Source organism: Sycon ciliatum, chromosome 8 (assembly GCF_964019385.1).
Source record: "Sycon ciliatum chromosome 8, ocSycCili1.1, whole genome shotgun sequence".
Taxonomy (NCBI): Eukaryota; Metazoa; Porifera; class Calcarea; order Leucosolenida; family Sycettidae; genus Sycon; species Sycon ciliatum.
The window spans coordinates 4316102-4335120 of record NC_088650.1 but is presented as its reverse complement, the minus strand read 5'-3'; the positions used below and the strand labels follow the sequence as shown (position 1 = coordinate 4335120).

General features: G+C 46.2%; 1 protein-coding gene across 1 annotated transcript in view; it reads right to left on the bottom strand.

Moving 5' to 3' along the window:
* LOC135823142 (uncharacterized) overlaps window positions 1-14356 on the bottom strand; it is an 88711-nt gene extending 74355 nt beyond the window's left edge. Inside the window, exon 1 of the mRNA XM_065335982.1 lies at window positions 13910-14356. The gene's annotated coding sequence lies outside the window, so the exon portion shown is untranslated. The remainder of the gene's footprint in view (window positions 1-13909) is intronic.
* Window positions 14357-19019: the final 4663 nt, after the last annotated feature.

The following is a 19019-nucleotide window of genomic DNA, read 5'->3' as shown; positions in this document are numbered from 1 at the left end:
TCTTTGGGCAAACAAAACACAATTTCCCAAGATGAAGGAGTGGAACCCTACACAAATAATAGTTTAAATGAATCCAACGCAAAGATCGATGATGATGATGATGATGATGATGATGATTAGGCGTCGAAGAGCCTGGCGAGACTAATCCTAGTGGTCCGTGTGGTGTCGCTGAGGCTGTTGCTGCGGTGCGTGCTGGGCTGCGCCGGGTGAGAGCACAGCGGGACCAGATTTCGCGTGGTGTGCAGGCAGAGATTGGCCCTGGACTGTCTCCGTGCCAGCGGCTACTGTTAGAAACAGCGGGTGAGAAAGGCACCTCCAGCTGGCTGACCGCCCAACCGTCATACAATCAGCCAGTAACCATACTCAATAAATCTGATTTCCGGGATGCTCTCTGCTTCCGATACGGTTTGGAGCTGGATGGCCTCCCTGAGACTTGTGTTTGTGGAGCAACTCTAACCACTGAGCATGCAATGGCTTGTCCTACTGGCGGCTACACCATCGCACGCCATAATGATGTTCGCGATTTGCTGGCGGGTGTACTGTCGGAGGTATTGCCTGACGTGGAGGTGGAGCCGGTGCTAGCGCCATTTGATGGGGAGGATCTTCCCCATCGTACAGCCAACAGGAAATCCGAAGCTCGCCTCGATGTGAGGGCGCGGGGTTTCTGGTCCAGGCAGCAGGAGGCTTTCTTTGATGTTCGGGTGACTCACCCAAAGCCAAACCTGCTGTCGCGTCCAGAAGTCCAGCGCCATCTCCAAAAGCATGAAGGCATGAAAAAGCGGGAATACGGAGCGCGTGTTGTGAATATAGACAGAGGCACATTCACCCCGTTGGTTTTCGCCACGAATGGCATGTGTGGCCGGGAGGCAGACCGCTTTCTCAAGTGTCTTGCAGCCCAGTATGTCGATAAACACAGTGACTTGGCCTACTCGCTGGTTATGGGTCGATTGCGGTGCCTGCTCTCGTTCACTTTACTCCGTTGGGCAGTGACCTGTTTTCGCGGCTGCCGTAGCTCCTACCAGAAAAAGTCAGTCAAGAATTTCAGGAGCTATTGTTTGATGGGTCGTTAGATAGAGGCCGGTGTTTGTGAGACTGCAATCATTTAATGTTTCTTCCTTAGTGGTGTAGGTAGATTCTGTTTTGTAAGCATAGTAGGACTACTTTTGTTTTGTAAGTCAATCTCATTCTCCACGCTTTGCTGTCTTTTGGTTATGTTTTAAAGTAGTTTTTATGACCTGATGTTTGTTTTTTATATTTGTAGTTCTATTGTTGACATCTTTTGTCTTTTCTTTGGGTTTTAAAAGGTTAACTTCATCCTCGTGTTCCTATTGCCTTGTATTGGAATTTGCCCATAAAAGTGGCTACGGTGTGATAATGCATTTCTATAAATTATTTCGTGTTTTAACATTATTTTCAGAAAATTGCTCTTACAATACCTTGCGTTTCATATTCATAATATTGTTGCCCGTAAAAGCGGCTTGGCCACATGATGATGATGATGATGATGATGATGATGATGATGATGATGATGATTGCGCAGGCCAGCCACCAACGTCGGCTAATGGCTTTGCCTGTCCGGCATGGGGGCCTCGCCGTCCCCATATTGTCGAAGACGGCGGCTGGGGAACATCAGGCCTCTGTCAGTGCCACTGATCCTCTGGTTCAGCTTGCGCTATCATCGCCTTCGCCTGACTGTGCTGGTGCATCACTGCCTCCGCCTGCGGGACCGCCTCTGCGTGATATTAACCAACCACCTATGGGACTACCCCCGCATCATTGTGCTAATATGTCACCGCCTCTGCCTGCTGGGTCGCCTTTGCCTGCCTGTGCTGATGCGTCGCTGCCTCGGCCTCCGCGGCCACCTCCGCCTGACTGTGCTGGTGCGTCGCTGCCTCCACCTGTGGGACGGCCCCTACCTGGCTTAGACCAACCGCCGGTGCGACTGCCTTCGCCTGACCGTGCTGCCGTGTCACTGCCTCCGCCTGCGGAACCGCCTCTGCCTGACTGTGCTCGTGCGTCGCTGCCTCCGCCTGGTCTAGACCAGCCACATGTGCGACCGCCTCCGCCTGATTATGCTGGCGCGTTGTCGCCTCCACCTGCGGGTCCGCCTCCGCCTGATCTTGACCAACTACCTGATGCCGGATCGTTCTCTGCGCTGCGTGCGGGGCCTGTTGCCGTGGGATTAGGCGTCGAAGAGCCTGGCGAGACAAATCCTAGTGGTCCGTGTGGTGTCGCTGAGGCTGTTGCTGCGGTGCGTGCTGGGCTGCGCCGGGTGAGAGCACAGCGGGACCAGATTTCGCGTGGTGTGCAGGCAGAGATTGGCCCTGGACTGTCTCCGTGCCAGCGGCTACTGTTAGAAACAGCGGGTGAGAAAGGCACCTCCAGCTGGCTGACCGCCCAACCGTCATACAATCAGCCAGTAACCATACTCAATAAATCTGATTTCCGGGATGCTCTCTGCTTCCGATACGGTTTGGAGCTGGATGGCCTCCCTGAGACTTGTGTTTGTGGAGCAACTCTAAGCACTGAGCATGCAATGGCTTGTCCTACTGGCGGCTACACCATCGCACGCCATAATGATGTTCGCGATTTGCTGGCGGGTGTACTGTCGGAGGTATTGCCTGACGTGGAGGTGGAGCCGGTGCTAGCGCCATTTGATGGGGAGGATCTTCCCCATCGTACAGCCAACAGGAAATCCGAAGCTCGCCTCGATGTGAGGGCGCGGGGTTTCTGGTCCACGCAGCAGGAGGCTTTTTTTGATGTTCGGGTGACTCACCCAAAGCCAAACCTGCTGTCGCGTCCAGAAGTCCAGCGCCATCTCCAAAAGCATGAAGGCATGAAAAAGCGGGAATACGGAGCGCGTGTTGTGAATATAGACCGAGGCACATTCACCCCGTTGGTTTTCGCCACGAATGGCATGTGTGGCCGGGAGGCAGACCGCTTTCTCAAGTGTCTTGCAGCCCAGTATGTCGATAAACACAGTGACTTGGCCTACTCGCTGGTTATGGGTCGATTGCGGTGCCTGCTCTCGTTCACTTTACTCCGTTGGGCAGTGACCTGTTTTCGCGGCTGCCGTAGCTCCTACCAGAAAAAGTCAGTCAAGAATTTCAGGAGTTATTGTTTGATGGGTCGTTAGATAGAGGCCGGTGTTTGTGAGACTGCAATCATTTAATGTTTCTTCCTTAGTGGTGTAGGTAGATTCTGTTTTGTAAGCATAGTAGGACTACTTTTGTTTTGTAAGTCAATCTCATTCTCCACGCTTTGCTGTCATTTGGTTATGTTTTAAAGTAGTTTTTATGACCTGATGTTTGTTTTTTATATTTGTAGTTCTATTGTTGACATCTTTTGTCTTTTCTTTGGGTTAAAAGGTTAACTTCATCCTCGTTTTCCTATTGCCTTGTATTGGAATTTGCCCATAAAAGTGGCTACGGTGTGATAATGCATTTCTATAAATTATTTCGTGTTTTAACATTCTGACTGGTTTGAGGGAAAGAGACAAACGGGAAAAGTCTGAAGAAAAAATTGACTGTCACCACCAGGACTCGAACCAGGGACCCTCGCTTGTAGCCAGCGATGCTCTAACCACTGAGTTTTGGTGTAGTCGTCATCCCAACAGAGGCCGTTCAACATTTTCTTCAGACTTCGTAACTCACACTTCCTGTGAATCCACACAGGCGGGTGGGACGCAGCCCTCACTGTAACCCACACACTTCACGTACAAACTAGCACGCGGGGAGCCCCAAGTCGTAAAATACTGACTGGTTTGAGGGAAAGAGACATTTTTAACATTATTTTCAGAAAATTGCTCTTACAATACCTTGCGTTTTATATTCATAATATTGTTGCCCGTAAAAGCGGCTTGGTCACATGATGATGATGATGATGATGATGATGATGATGGTAGTAGAGGCACGTTCACCCCGTTGGTTTTCGCCACGAATGGCATGTGTGGCCGGGAGGCAGACCGCTTTCTCAAGTGTCTTGCAGCCCAGTATGTCGATAAACACAGTGACTTGGCCTACTCGCTGGTTATGGGTCGATTGCGGTGCCTGCTCTCGTTCACTTTACTCCGTTGGGCAGTGACCTGTTTTCGTGGCTGCCGTAGCTCCTACCAGAAAAAGTCAGTCAAGAATTTCAGGAGTTATTGTTTGATGGGTCGTTAGATAGAGGCCGGTGTTTGTGAGACTGCAATCATTTAATGTTTCTTCCTTAGTGGTGTAGGTAGATTCTGTTTTGTAAGCATAGTAGGACTACTTTTGTTTTGTAAGTCAATCTCATTCTCCACGCTTTGCTGTCATTTGGTTATGTTTTAAAGTAGTTTTTATGACCTGATGTTTGTTTTTTATATTTGTAGTTCTATTGTTGACATCTTTTGTCTTTTCTTTGGGTTAAAAGGTTAACTTCATCCTCGTTTTCTTATTGCCTTGTATTGGAATTTTCCCATAAAAGTGGCTACGGCCCGGTGTGATAATGCATTTTTATATTTCGTGTTCTAACATTAATTTCAGAAAAATTGCTCTTACAATACCTTGCGTTTTATATTCATAATATTGTTGCCCGTAAAAGCGGCTTGGTCACATGATGATGGTAGTTTTTATGGCCTGATGTTTGTTTTTTATATTTGTAGTTCTATTGTTGACATCTTTTGTCTTTTCTTTGGGTTAAAAGGTTAACTTCATCCTCGTTTTTTTATTTGCCTTGTATTGGAATTTGCCCATAAAAGTGGCTACGGTGTGATAATGCATTTCTATATTTCGTGTTTTAAAATTATTTTCAGAAAATTGCTCTTACAGCACCTTGCGTTTTATATTCATAATATTGTTGCCCGTAAAAGCGGCTTGGTCACATGATGATGATGATGATGATGATGATGATGATGATGATGATGATGATGATGATGATAATGCTTCTGGGCAGTCACCTGCTTCCGCGGTTGCCGCGGTTCGTACGGCAAGAGGCGACAGCCGAACTCATTTCTGGCCCAGTGCCGCCAGGCGGAGTAGGGTGCTGCCTTTGGCCTCAACTTAATATAATGCTATTTGGTTTTTCCCCTTTTATTACTCTGTGTTCATTGCTTGCTTTTGTATTGATTTACTTCCTTGACTGCTTTTGTGTTTCATCATTTTCCGGTTGGTTTTGTGTTGATTTCCCCTGTTCACTTTACATAATGTAATGATATACATTTGCTTTGCCCGTAAAAGAGGCTTTTCTCATGATAATGCTTCTTGGCCTGGTTGACGTTCACATAATCATTGGTACATGTGCATGCAGAATGTAGAAAACAGTTGACAGACACGATTTATAATATTATTATTCTTGACTCGGGCAATATTTGTGTTTTCGGGTGGGCGCATGCTTTGCACCAATGCAGCTGCATGAACAATCTGGTAAAGTTGACAGATACAATGGCACAAGACTGTACTGTGTTCGGGAGCATGGGGTTGTGCCGGTGCCGTGTGCCGTTGCGAATGCCGAGAATGGTTGTATGCACATCGTTCAACAGGTCCTTCAAGAAGTTGCAGGACGTTGTCGTGCAGCTTCTTGGCCACCCTGTGCTTTGTGCTCTTGGTGTATTCCAGCCTGTACCTGAGCACACCCTCCTTGGTTTTGGCGTGCGCTCTCCCTATATTGGCATTGTGGGACAGACATGCCAACTGTACCCGTGCTCTCATGCCATTGTACGAAAAGTGGACACGTTTTGGTGCCCACTTCAGTATGACAGCATGGAAATTTTCCAGACTGCCTGTATGGCAGAACTTGGTGAGCTGCTTCATATCGTTGAGCAACGTCTTGCCCATGACGATGCTCTCCAGGATTTTGTGCTGGTCTGAACCCCGTGTCAGCCATGCTCTCTCCTCAAATACATGCCGTCAGGTTGCGAAATTTGAAAAGTACCTTATATTTCTTATAATAATACAAGGCCAAGGAATGGTAAATGATACAAATCACTATACTGTACCTTGTATTTGTGGCAGTGTAGCTGCAACCGGAAAGTAACGCAATGGAAACTTACAGATAAAGAGAACCGAAATAACACACATGATAACGTTCCATGAACATTACATCAATTCTCGACTTCACTGACTAGGATTTTGAGTAGAGGACTTTGAGTAGGACTGTAGTCGTTTAGAGCTACGTTCTGGACGGCACAAAATCATGCCGTTCACTTACCTCATCGTGTTCACGTTCCTGGAAGTAAATCGAAGATGGTCTGCTTTTGCTGGCAGCAGAGGTAGAGGAGCTACTAACTATTAGTATGACATGCACCGCCAAGTTTCAGGATGGCAGAGACCCTGGCTTCAAGCGTCGCTGCTTCTTCTGCTTATAGCCACCAATGCTTTGTGCAAACTCTTGTTGGAAATCTCTTTCATAGCACATCTCAGTGAAATGCTCAGTGCAGACACGATTATTTTTCGTCGGAGAAAAATCCTTCCAACATACTCTCCATAGCCAAGCTGTCGTCAGGTTCGCGTCAGCCAGAGGAAAGCCATGCTACGACAGCCCGCAGGCGCCTCTTTCTTCGTGACATTGTCGCATCCAGAGACGCAGCAGCGAGTCGTGACAATAAATCGGGCATGGCACAGAACAACAAGCACTTCAACAATGGCCAAGGACTTTTCATTCTTGCTTCAATTATTTGAAAATTTCATCTGAGTGGACCGGGCTGAGAACCTTTTACGTCACAGGGTTGGAGGGGGCCCCCTCGTGCCAAATATGGAAAATTGCAATTGGTAATTTAGGTATGTTATCCTTGTCGTAGAAGCTTCCGGTTTTCGCCATTCTACCACTTACGACATACTCTAATGGATTCCGCAATAAAAAATGGGGGTGATTTTGGACCGGAGTTCCCCTTTAAAGTAGGATGGCAATCGGTCATTTGAAGTCGTCGTATTGGGTATTCTTCCTGAGGTTTGGCTTTCTGGCCTTGTTGTTAGGATCCTCACGGAATGATCTCTCTAGCTGGTCTGTTCTGTGCGCTCCCCTCTGCTATGCTCCGAAGACAGTTGACATTGTCTTGGAGAATGAAGCAGCGTCGACTGTATCATCAAATACTAATGGTTGTGAGTAGGCTGGCACAATTTCTTCCGGCCGTTTGCCGTCCAGAGCGAGAAACAGCTGCTTGATGAGGTCTTTGGACACGTTGCTCTTCAGCTCCACGCCAGTTTCCTGCCAGTGGGCAAGGCTCTCTTTCAGCTCGATTTTCACCTGGTCACGGATAGCTGGATTACAGCTGCTGACTTACATCGACATCAGAAGAATATAAATGTTGGCATCGTCGACAGTCTGAAATACAAAGTGAGAAAAGGGAAAAGGAGAATGAAGTAAATGTTTTTACTGAGACTTTCATACTAGGAGTAAGACAGCAACTATTGCACAGTGCTACATCCATACCTACAGTCGGACCCAAATTTAGCCTTGGTAAGAATCAGTGATCAGGGATGGTCTCACTAGTACGGAAAGTACGTCATTGTCTGTAGCCGTTTCTCGAAAGCTCTCATTGACTCGCATGGAATGTCTAGCGTGCAAGTTACTACCCTTAGTTGTACAAGAAAATAGCTCAGATGGCTACTACAAGAAGGTGGCTCATGCTCGCACACTACCGTATATAGCTGGGTCCATCTATCATAAACTACTGCTGTGGCGATGGACTGGAGGCTAAATTGGGGACAATTGTTACATGGCCTAAGGCTGCCACTTTCTAAGCTTAAAACAGAGGACGAGGGAAAGAAAGTGCACAGTCAATTTACCTACACTGTCACGTGGCAGCCATTTAAAATCTAACAAAGCAGGGAATGCAACTGAATGCTGTCTATTAAAGTTGGAAACATTTGAAGGAAAACAATTCACGGTTCGTGCTGGGATCAGATGAACTACATGTAGTTGTTGGGTTTTTTCGCGTTTGTAGGAACGCCACAACGCCACCACCCACAAATCAAGGCTTGGAACTTGGAATAGCAGAGAGCTAAAACTTTCATAAGTGGCGGCTTACCCCTTTGACAGAAATGGCTTCTCCACCCTTGGTCCGCCTGTCAAGCATTTTTTCTGCTTCCGGTGAGAGTGGAATCTGCTCCCTCTCAAACTGCTCTGGGTACTCCAGCCGCTCCAAGATTTCCAACGTGCAGGTTGTCCACTCGAACATATCAACCACCATTTGCTTGCTGGCTTGGTCTGAGCCCAGATTTTGCCGTTGATTCAGCGCTTGAACGTGCAATTGCCCCTGTCCATTCTCGGCCTGTGATTCTTCCACTTGTGTGTGAGTATCAGCGCTCCAATTATCCTGTTTGGCTGCATACTCCTCAGTAGGTGTGGATACATGCTTGGCCACATGATCAGCGGTATCCATACTTCTGCTATCAGCAAGGATACTGTCAAGATAGGAAGGAGAAGAAACTGCAGAAGCATAGGAGTTGTGACTTTTTGGTGTTGCGCTTGTCATCCCGGAGGTCTGCGCTGCCTGACGTCCAATGGACGTCTGCGCCTGATGCGAGGTGAACTTGCCGGGAGGCTGACCTGCAATCGCTGGTGATATATGTAGGACTCAGTGACCAGTCAAGGCCCCGTGACCAATCACGGTCCCCGTGACCAGTCAAACAGTCACAAACCCCCCATGACCAGTCACAAATTAGTTTACCAGTCACAATGCCCCATGACCAGTCACAAATCACCATACATGTACATGTGTAAAGTACACAGTTCGTGACTGCTCGCAGGGTGCTTCGTACTGTAGGATTTGTTGTGGAAACTATAATTCCCTATGAGCGGTCACAGAATGCAGTTGTGACCACTATAATTCCATGCGAACAGTTACATGCGGAATGTACAGTTGTGACCACTCTTTCTCTGTGAGTAGTCACAGGCAGAATATAGGTATTTCTGTATTACAAGAGAGATTGGAGGCTTTGTCACAACTCTGAGTTTCACGTATTACTACGATCGTCAGGCAACTGATGGCTCCCAAACGGGCAGCCTGAACATAAGAGGGAGCAAGGTGGGAAATTCTGAGGGGTATCATAGGCGACGGGTATCATAGTGCAAGAGTCAGGTGCAGGCGTAAAGTTGCCAAGTCTTCAGACTTGGGGCTATGCAGCAGCAGTTCCAGCGTGAATGACATAGTATAGAGCTGGGGACCACACATGCCCACACCATTACACACACATACACCCACACTCTCTCCCTTTTCTCACATACACTCACACGCGCACGCACACACACTCATACTCTAAATCTCTCTCTCTCACACACACGCACATATGTCATTCATTCTCTACATCACACACACACACACCTGGCCCGGTGTACAGCTGCCAAATGCTTAGCCACGCCGCCCCCGAGACAGGGGGAGAGTAGAAGAGAGAGTTTGAGACACACACACACACATCCACACACACACCTGGCCTGGTGTACAGCTGCCAAATGCTTGGCCACCCCGCCCCCGAGACAGGAGGGGAGTAGAAGAGAGAGTTTGAGACACACACACACACACACACACACACACATACATCCACACCCACACACCCACACACACACACACATACACACACATCCACACACACACACACACACACACACACACACACACACACACACACACACACACACACACACACACACACACACACACACACACACACACACACACACACACACATCCACACACACACACACATCCACGCACGCACAAACAAACACACACACACACATTCTCTAAATCTCACACACACACATTCTCTCTCTCTCTCTCTCTCTCTCTCTCTCTCTCTCACACACACACTCTCTCTCTTTCCCACGCATGCACACACACACACACACACACACACACACACACACACACACACACACTCACACATGCACGCGCACACTTACTCTCACACACACACACACACACACACACACACACACACACACACACACACACAATAGGCAGCGGGACTACCAGCTAGATTCACGTGACCTTGCGGACAAAGTTACGGAGGTAGAACTTGTTTTCACGACGACACTTGGACACAAGTACTTCTGTATTATTATAATTATTATCTCTTTTCAACCAATCCACAAGCCAAGAAGAGATGCGTAGACGGAAGAACCGCACTCTTGGTGATACTGATCGCAAACATGATTAATTCCTCCAGGCCATTGAGCACCCAATTCTAAACCTTATCTAAGCAAAGCAGCATGCCAGTTCAATAACATCTCGTCAGACATACACATCAATACATGTCTGGTGTACTCTCACTAACAAGCAGGCATCGCAGGCTACATTCGCACCAGCAATCAAAAGAAGTTGAAGTGAGTGAATATTTCTATAAAATTAATAATTGGAAGTAGGGGTGAAAGTTGGCACTGGGATCCCGAGTTCGAGTACTCTGATTTTATCCGATCGAATATTCGAGTATTCGAGTAGTTTTCATCTCCTAAAAATTGTACACCAAGGGCTTTAAAATAACATGATACAACCCTGATTGAACCGAGTAGCAGTCATTTTTCTCGAGTATATTGGTTGGTGGGTCATTTGGGCTCTCTCTACTCGTGAACAAATGTTCACCACACAGTCTGCACATCACCATCTGCCGACTGCTGCCCTGAAACTGCAGATTTCTGTAGTAAATGCATGTACCATGTATGAACGAGTACTCTGATTCATTCCGAGTACGATTATTTTTGAAAAAACCGAGCGAGTACTCGAGTACTCGGTATAATTGTTTCACCCCTAATTGGAAGACAAATGAAGGTGTGGAGGATCGCCCAAAAACACTGACAAGGAGACAGTAAACGGTACACAGTACTCGTATGCATGTACTTATACACGTTATAGCAGCACAACGAGAAAGACCATGATGCATAATGTTGCATCAATAAATTTTACAGAGTTATTTTGGGAGAAGAAATGAAGATGTGTTCGAAGCAGTAAACTGCGTAAGCACTACGTTGAGCCAGAATATTGAAATACAGTTTCCTGCAGTCAAAACAAGACACTCACACTTCTCTGGTCTAGTTCGCCATTCTTATCGATAAACATGACTTGATTTAATTTCTTACGATGGTCCTTGAGAATGGATCAATGATGTCTTGAATAGATGTCTTCCTGAACGACTTCAACTGAGAGGCAGTTTCAGTTTCAACAAGCTGGACATTGTTTTTCTGTGGAGTCTTCCACAAGAAAGACAGTGCTACACACACGAAGGTGCTTGATGTACTCAGTACCTTCTTGGAAATGAACATATTTTCATTTCCATCTTCATTATATTTTCGTCTCTGCATCGTCGACGATGTCCACTTCTGACTCCGTAATCTTGTCACCCATCCTCTCCAAAAACACAAATCGAGTGCTGCTTGCATGCTGGATCAGTTGAAGTCAGTCTCTGCTCTAGCAAGATCGGCATGCAAAAATTACATGACTGAAAATATTCCGAAATAGCTTTTCTGAACGACGAAGTTTATTCTTCAAATATGATGAATAGCACAACCTACTAGCCAGAACGTCCTCTCAAAAGAGATTCTATCTGAAGCCTGCAAGATTTTCGACCACCCTTCGTTTTGGAGAGGAGCCCACACACACCAGACTCGAGCTACAAGTAAACTACGCGGAGATCGAGAGTTGATCGAAATCTTTCTTGCTCACTTCTGAAACCTGTGAAGGGAAAAAGTATGCTGAACGCGTGAATGCCTACAGTTGAGTCGTAATATTTTGACGTGGATCCTGTGACCGTTCACAGAGAAAGTCGCGGCTGTTTCTGACTGGTCATCGGGATTCAAACTGGTGTGTGACTTTATGACTGCTCTTCGGGGATTTGTGACTGTTTGATTGGTCACGGGGATCGTGATCGGTCTTCGAGACGTGACTGCTCACTTAGTCCTACATATATTCAGCCCCTGAAACTGCGTGTCAAAGCCGAGTCTTTCTGCTTCCTGTTGCCTAGTGCTTCTTGTTTCCTTTGGTGTTGCCATGGCTGATGATCTATCCCAATCTGCAGCTTCCAATACAGGTGTCTGACCTCTTTCCCTGGTATGGTTGTCCGTAGGCCCTCTGCGATGCGGATGCAGCCTGATACCTGCCTGTGGACTAAAGCTTGTTTCCTGCCAAGCTGGTTGCAGGTGTGTGTCAGTAGATGTGAGATTGTGCGAAGGGATGACCGGCTGACCAGTTGGAACTCTCACACGTGAAGCCACATTTGGTGCTCGCTGTACGAGATGACGATTTCAATAGATGCACATCGTCTTGCTGTCCACCTTGTTATACTTTGGAGTTGTGTGATTTAGGTCCAGCAGACGCTGTGGTATCTGGAGAAACAAAAGGAGCCCAGGAAGTGTATTTATCTGCAAGATGGTCGATCTCTATAGTAGATTCTCTGCACACTACACCTTGGAACACCATTACCGGCATGTGCTGCAATTTCAAACACATCACTTTTCACTCACAGATCAACGGTCCATTACATGGGGCAATGGTTTACTAGAGCAATCACACTCACGACAAACTTCAACTACAACCCTTCTTTTAGGCTATGGTGCGCAACTCACGTTAACGCAGAGACCATAGGTCGGTGTTGTGGGCTTGCCTCACCAGCACAGGCTTGCTTTGCAGCCCTACTCTCCCTGCTGTTTTGTTATTGTATACTCTGTTGTCTTCTCCCCTTCTGACGAGTAGATTGTGTACTTAGTAAAAAAACCCAGGAAAAACAATAACCGCGAAGGCAGGTTTTATGGAGTTGCGCAGAACAAGAGTAGCTACTTGAAAATAATTTTGTGAGTGAAAAATACGTTTTTGCACTCTTTCGCTGTGCTCAGTCAGGAGTCGCAGAATTTACTGTGACTGACTATGATTGACAGCATGATATTTGTGTTCAGAAGGTGGGAGGAAATCTGTGTTTGAGTTTATGACTCGTACTTTGAGTTTCATGCTAAAGGCTCAGACAACGAAAAACTCTGACACATGCAACAAACAGAGACATTTGACTCCTTTATTAAGTACAGCGATCACATGATTACTACGTAACTATACTCTAGCTACTCAATCTGCGGACAGAACTGTTTCGTCCTTTGTGGACTCGTCAGCGCAGCACAGAGGAAATGAGGCCGAACCTGATAGCAATGGAAATAGAAATTTCAAATCAGGCCCGAACGTACTTTGCAGCTATGGCCACCGATAAGCGCTATGGCAGGGGCATCGGACACAGTATGGTCACTACGGTATTGACTGTACCAATTTTGGACCCAGTCACCCCGTAAATCAATAAAATACACTGACAAAGAGTTGGTGGACAAGCCGTTGATTATTCACTCTCATTGTAATATCAAAAAGTATTCTTTCTAGACCAAAGAGTGGTATATTTGATAACATTTAATAACGATAGAAATTTTTACGATACTTCTCCAGACGTTTCGTTGTTCTGAACAACATCGTCAGTATCGTCAGTGGATTTCTTTATCCACTGACGATGTTGTTCAGAACAACGAAACGTCTGGAGAAGTATCGTAAAAATTTCTATCGTTATTAAATGTTATCAAATATACCACTCTTTGGTCTAGAAAGAATACTTTTTGATAAAATACACTGATCTGGATTTCAATTTCCACATTTTTGGCTCAGTAAGCACACTTCCACGAGTAAATTGTACTTCAGATGGCTGACCATACCACACTAAAATGCCTTCCGATGCCCCTGTATGGTGTAATAATGATCTGCTTTGCAAGTAATGACTGCGAATAACAATTGCCGGAAGTTTGTGTGGAATGCTCTACCATTGAATTCTTCCCATCTGGCTTCATTTTTCCAGGTAATAATGGATTTTTCGAAAAACAGGTCTTTAAAATTGCAGTGAAAGGATCAAAACTTTGACCAATGCCATTTTTTCTCGTATTTCGTGCTGATGATGCGATTCGTAGTTCTACTTTTACGGAATGTGCTCACCATAATGGGGAATAGCGACTCCGATACTCCATCTAAGTGCTCAATGGACAGTCCACGAGGAGAATGTTAGGGATGATTATCGGGGATCCGATCACTCATGTACTCAGGGCGGTAAACGGCTGGAGCTCGCAACTATCTGTTGCTCGTGCTGGTGAATTCGTCCCAATCACAAAAAGAAACGTTTTCTTCAGTACCTACGCGCAGACGCAGGAGGAATGTTGCAACTCTAACGAGGAATGTTCTTCTCCTTTATCCACTAAATAGACAAACAAAACACATCATGCATTCAGTTTTATCGTGACGCTGAAACATTGCATCTCAGTTATGGCAAGACAGAAACTGGGACGATGGTAATGTTGGTGAATGTTGCTTCGGTGCAACGGAGAACGTGAGGCTATAGTAGAGCGCGATTTGGCTCTCTTTGGCGTGTCCAGCAGCAGTACCGGCACTAGCACTGGCAGCAGTATAAGCACACGCCATCTCACTGTGCCTAGCAGAGGCTATCATATCACCAAAATAGCCAGTAGACATGGTACAGGCTTGGCGCGCAGCAAACTTTCGACATGTACGACACGTAGACCTCCGCCGCGATCCCAGGGCCAGGTAGAATATTGCACATCAGTAGACCAGTAAATCTACTATACCAGTGAAAGCTTTCCGGGATGTGGTTGTCTCACACGTTTGACCATTGATATTAAACAATAATTTATTATCGAATACAATAATGATGCTTCAACCGCCTTTCCGCATGCATTATTCCTGAATGAGCACATGGATAACTGGTATTAGTATACTACAAACAGAAGCATGATATCGTGACATGATCAGGTAGAATATTGCACGTCAGTTGACCAGTAGATCTACTATACCAGTCATAGCTTTCCGGGATGTGGTTGTCTCACTCGTTTGACCATTGATATTAAACAATTATCGAATACAATAATGATGCTTCAACCGCCTTTCCGCATGCATTATTCCTGAATGAGCACATGGATAACTGGTATTAGTATTGGGGACAGAAGCACGATATCACGACATGTTAATTATCGTGCTTCTGTTTGTAGTATACTTCGAAAGGTAGCATAATGTAGACCTACTTTGTACTTTGACACTGTTTCATTACCTGTCGCGCTCGAGGCATTTTTCTAACAGGAAAACCGCAAGACGTGTTGGCAGACACGCAGTTATAAATGTCGACGCCGTTTGCACGTTTGCATCTTACGAGCGCAGCTCTAGCCCAGGTCATGCATGCCCTCCTTGCTTGTCCTGGCCGCGCACGGGTCTTTGCTAGCTCTGCATGACATTCACAGACCCAGTCAAAATGATGACTGCAAGTGTGCACGTCAAAGCGGAGTGGAGCTGTCAATGTGTTTCGGAGCCTGGTGGCTGCAGGCCGTGGCCGCTACGTGGCTCATGAGGCGAAGGGATCTACATGTACACGAAAACACCTCATACGCAATATACCATGTACGACCACTGCGTTGACGACTCTGCCGTTGACTGACATGTCAATGGAATATTTTCCTGCTTTCTCTCTCACGCCACCAGTACTATGATATACGTGACTTTTCATGCAGTTGTAGGACGTACATGTACATGGCCGTCGGTAGAATACACAAATAGAAGATCGCCTGACTCCAGAAGCTCCTTAATCTCCCGCGGTGTGCACCCACTGGTGGTGGAGAGCAGTCAGCAGGTCTCTCTCTCTCTTTCTCTCTCTCTCTCTCTTTCTCTATCTCTCTCTCTCTCTCTCTCTCTCTCTCTCTCTCTCTCGCTCTCTCTCTCTCGCTCTCTCTCTGTTTTCGGTGGACAAAAACATCTCTGGCGTCGATTGCTTTCTTGCTTAGACTTCTGCCGCGCCTTTGTTCTCGTACTCCCCTTTGTGTACTAATGTTGTGCAAACCCTTCTTGTAGTCTGTTTCATTTTGCCCAGAGATGTTTTGATGCATAGTGATTATGACGCTCATCATTCGCTCCCTTGTCACTGGACAGTTCTGTCCGTTTGGGTTTAGCGAACTCAAACAAAGAAAACAACAACAAACAACAGGTCTGCTGCAGCACTGTGGCCGCGACGGAAGTCTGGTGTAGTGGAAGGCGGTAGTGTAGGACGTAGCGTACGTTCGTTTTTGATCTACAGGTTTTGGTAGAAACTACATGTACTTCTTTCGGTAGAGGTGTTTTTTTCTACTCTAAAGCGTAGATTCTATTTCGAAGTAATTTCCTCTACCGGCTCTACCAGGAAAAAGTTGGTAGAAGCCAGTAGAAGTTGGTAGAGCTACGGGATTTCCAGCAAAATCAAGGAGTTGTACACAACTGCATATAGAAGAAAAACATTTCAAGTACATAATTATTGTGAAAAACTACTAAATCCGGTAGAAAAGCGTTCGTGCACTTACCTCTATAGTCTACCTCTATCGGTACAGTGACTCTACTCTATCTACTCTACCAGGTAGCTAAAAACGAACGCAGCCTAAGTCGGGTTGGTCAATGGCCACGGACATCGCCCCCTAGGCTTCTGCCAGTACGACCCTGTTCATGTTCTCGGAGCACTCCCTTATCATCAAACTCCCAATCCATCTGTCTTTATCTCTCTCTAACTCTCGTCCATTCTCACTCTAATCTTTCGTCAAAACTGCACGGCAATCAGCCTCTACTTTCACCTCAGCATCATTATCTTGATACTGCTATCTTTGTACTTGTTTGGTATGGTATGGTATGGTAATGATTTATTTGAATTCGGTATCTCAACAGTACAATGTACAACTTGGGAAGATCCGAATGACATAGTTTGCGTACTTGTTTGCACTCATATCTTGGAATAACTCGCAAACTAACAAGTTTCCTGGTTTCCTCCCCTCCCTCCTCTCTTTCCTTCCCTTAGAGTTCTTGCTGTCCTGCTCCCCGCCCCTCCTATCCCCATTTTGTTTCCTTTGGTGCACATGTGCAGCTGTGATGCCGAGACCCTTGGTCGGCTGAGGTTCACAGGTCCCACCTGTAGTATCCCTGCCCGACCAATACGGGTGCAGTACGGAACTAATACGGAGCTTGCCTGATGTATATTTAGTGTATCTCCGTATGTAAGCGTACGTCGTCTGCTGCATAAAAGCGGCTGCGCATTTCTGTTTTGATGAAGATTAGATTAGATAGCAACGAAAGCTAACTCGAAGATGAGATTTTGATAATAACGAGCTATTCAACCTCCAGGTGTGCACCGGAGAGAAAGTCAGTTATTTTGCCGCTTTTTCTTTCACAAATAATAATATCTCAGGTGTGTACCTGAAAGTAGAATAAAAGTAATTCTTGTTAATTGCACCGCGCCTACCACTCGGCTACCCATTACATTGGTGGCAGCGGTGTAGTTTTAAATAAAACAACGTGATTCGACCCCAGACCCCCATGGCTCAACCCGCTGCAGCTCCCTGCGACGAATCAAGGGAGGGTATTCCCCAAGACCAGCAGCGTTTGATTTTCGCCGGCACGCAGTCGGAAGCAGGAGCCCACTCTTCACTTTGGTACTTCGCCTCCGTGGTGGAATGCAGATTTTCGTCAACACTCTTCCTGGCTAGACCATCACTCTTTACGTCACGCAAAGCGATGCTATCGACAATGTGAAGACCACGATTCAAGACGAGGAGGGAGGTCATTTGTCTGACGCCGAGCTAGCCGCTCTGAGTGACCGGCTCAACCAAGATGAAGATAAAACCTGGCTTGCCCTCCGCCGTAGCTCCAGCCGCCGCCGTGGTTACTAACGCTGATTCCAGGTATGGCATTTTCTTTCCTGTCTTCCTTCAGTCTCCCTCTTCTCTTCAGTCTTCCTTTATGCGACTGTGTGAATCCAGTTTAGTTTGGTAGGCGTCTGATCATGGTGAGCCACGGTTTACCCAGCTAACGTGGGATAATGTGTGTGACAACACCCCTTATAGTTATAGTGTATTCAGTTCGGTTTTGAACTCCGATGTTCCTGGCGGGTTGTGCCAGCGTTGTGCAGCAAGAGTGCTGTGGGTTTTCAGGTCCTATTTGGAGGACAGTTCTTTCCCCTTTTGACCCCGTGTGAACCTGGTGTGCTTCTACTTTATGATTTGTTATCAGTTCATTTCTTCTGTCTACTCTAAACGTTATCATTTCCGATATAATTTGCCATCTTCCGGTTGACGCTGTGTTCATAACTCTTCACTAATTTTTTGAAACTCACGAGGGCGTGATAATCTGTAGGAAGGGAGGGTGTAGTATCCCTGCCCGACCAATACGGGTGCAGTACGGAACTAATACGGAGCTTGCCTGATGTATATTTAGTGTATCTCCGTATGTAAGCGTACGTCGTCTGCTGCATAAAAGCGGCTGCGCATTTCTGTTTTGATGAAGATTAGATTAGATAGCAACGAAAGCTAACTCGAAGATGAGATTTTGATAATAACGAGCTATTCAACCTCCAGGTGTGCACCGGAGAGAAAGTCAGTTATTTTGCCGCTTCTTCTTTCACAAATAATAATATCTCAGGTGTGTACCTGAAAGTAGAATAAAAGTAATTCTTGTTGATTTCGCCGCGCCTACCACTCGGCTACCCATTACACCACCCACTCCGTCCTGCTGGATATGTACCATTGTGCCGAGTTCTCCTCCTCATTTTAGTTCATCATGCAGTGAGTGTTCAATAGTAAAAAATAAAAAAAATTAAAAAGTGGCATTCTGCGTACTTTCATGATGTCACTTGTAAAAATTTTACATGTATCTCGCTCAAAAACATGCAAGTGCATCAATGCTGTGTTGATCACCCACGCCATGCCATGTACATGTATGTGTGAGGGTGACCACTAAGCACTACGTTATTTTGACTATGCTGCTGTGTGTTTCTTTTAACATGAGCCAGAAAAAGCCCTTCTCATTGCATCATGCCAAGACAACATTACACACACAGATGCAATCTTGCATGTCTCAACAACAAAAACATACGCAGCGGGGTGACGGACACACGGACACATTAGGAGATTCCCTTCGATAGGCATCTATTTGCCTCTCGAGGATCCGTGAAATAAAAATCAACCAAATCAATCAATCAAAAAAACACACGCATGCGCACACACACACACAGCGACAAGTGTGCCATAGGTCG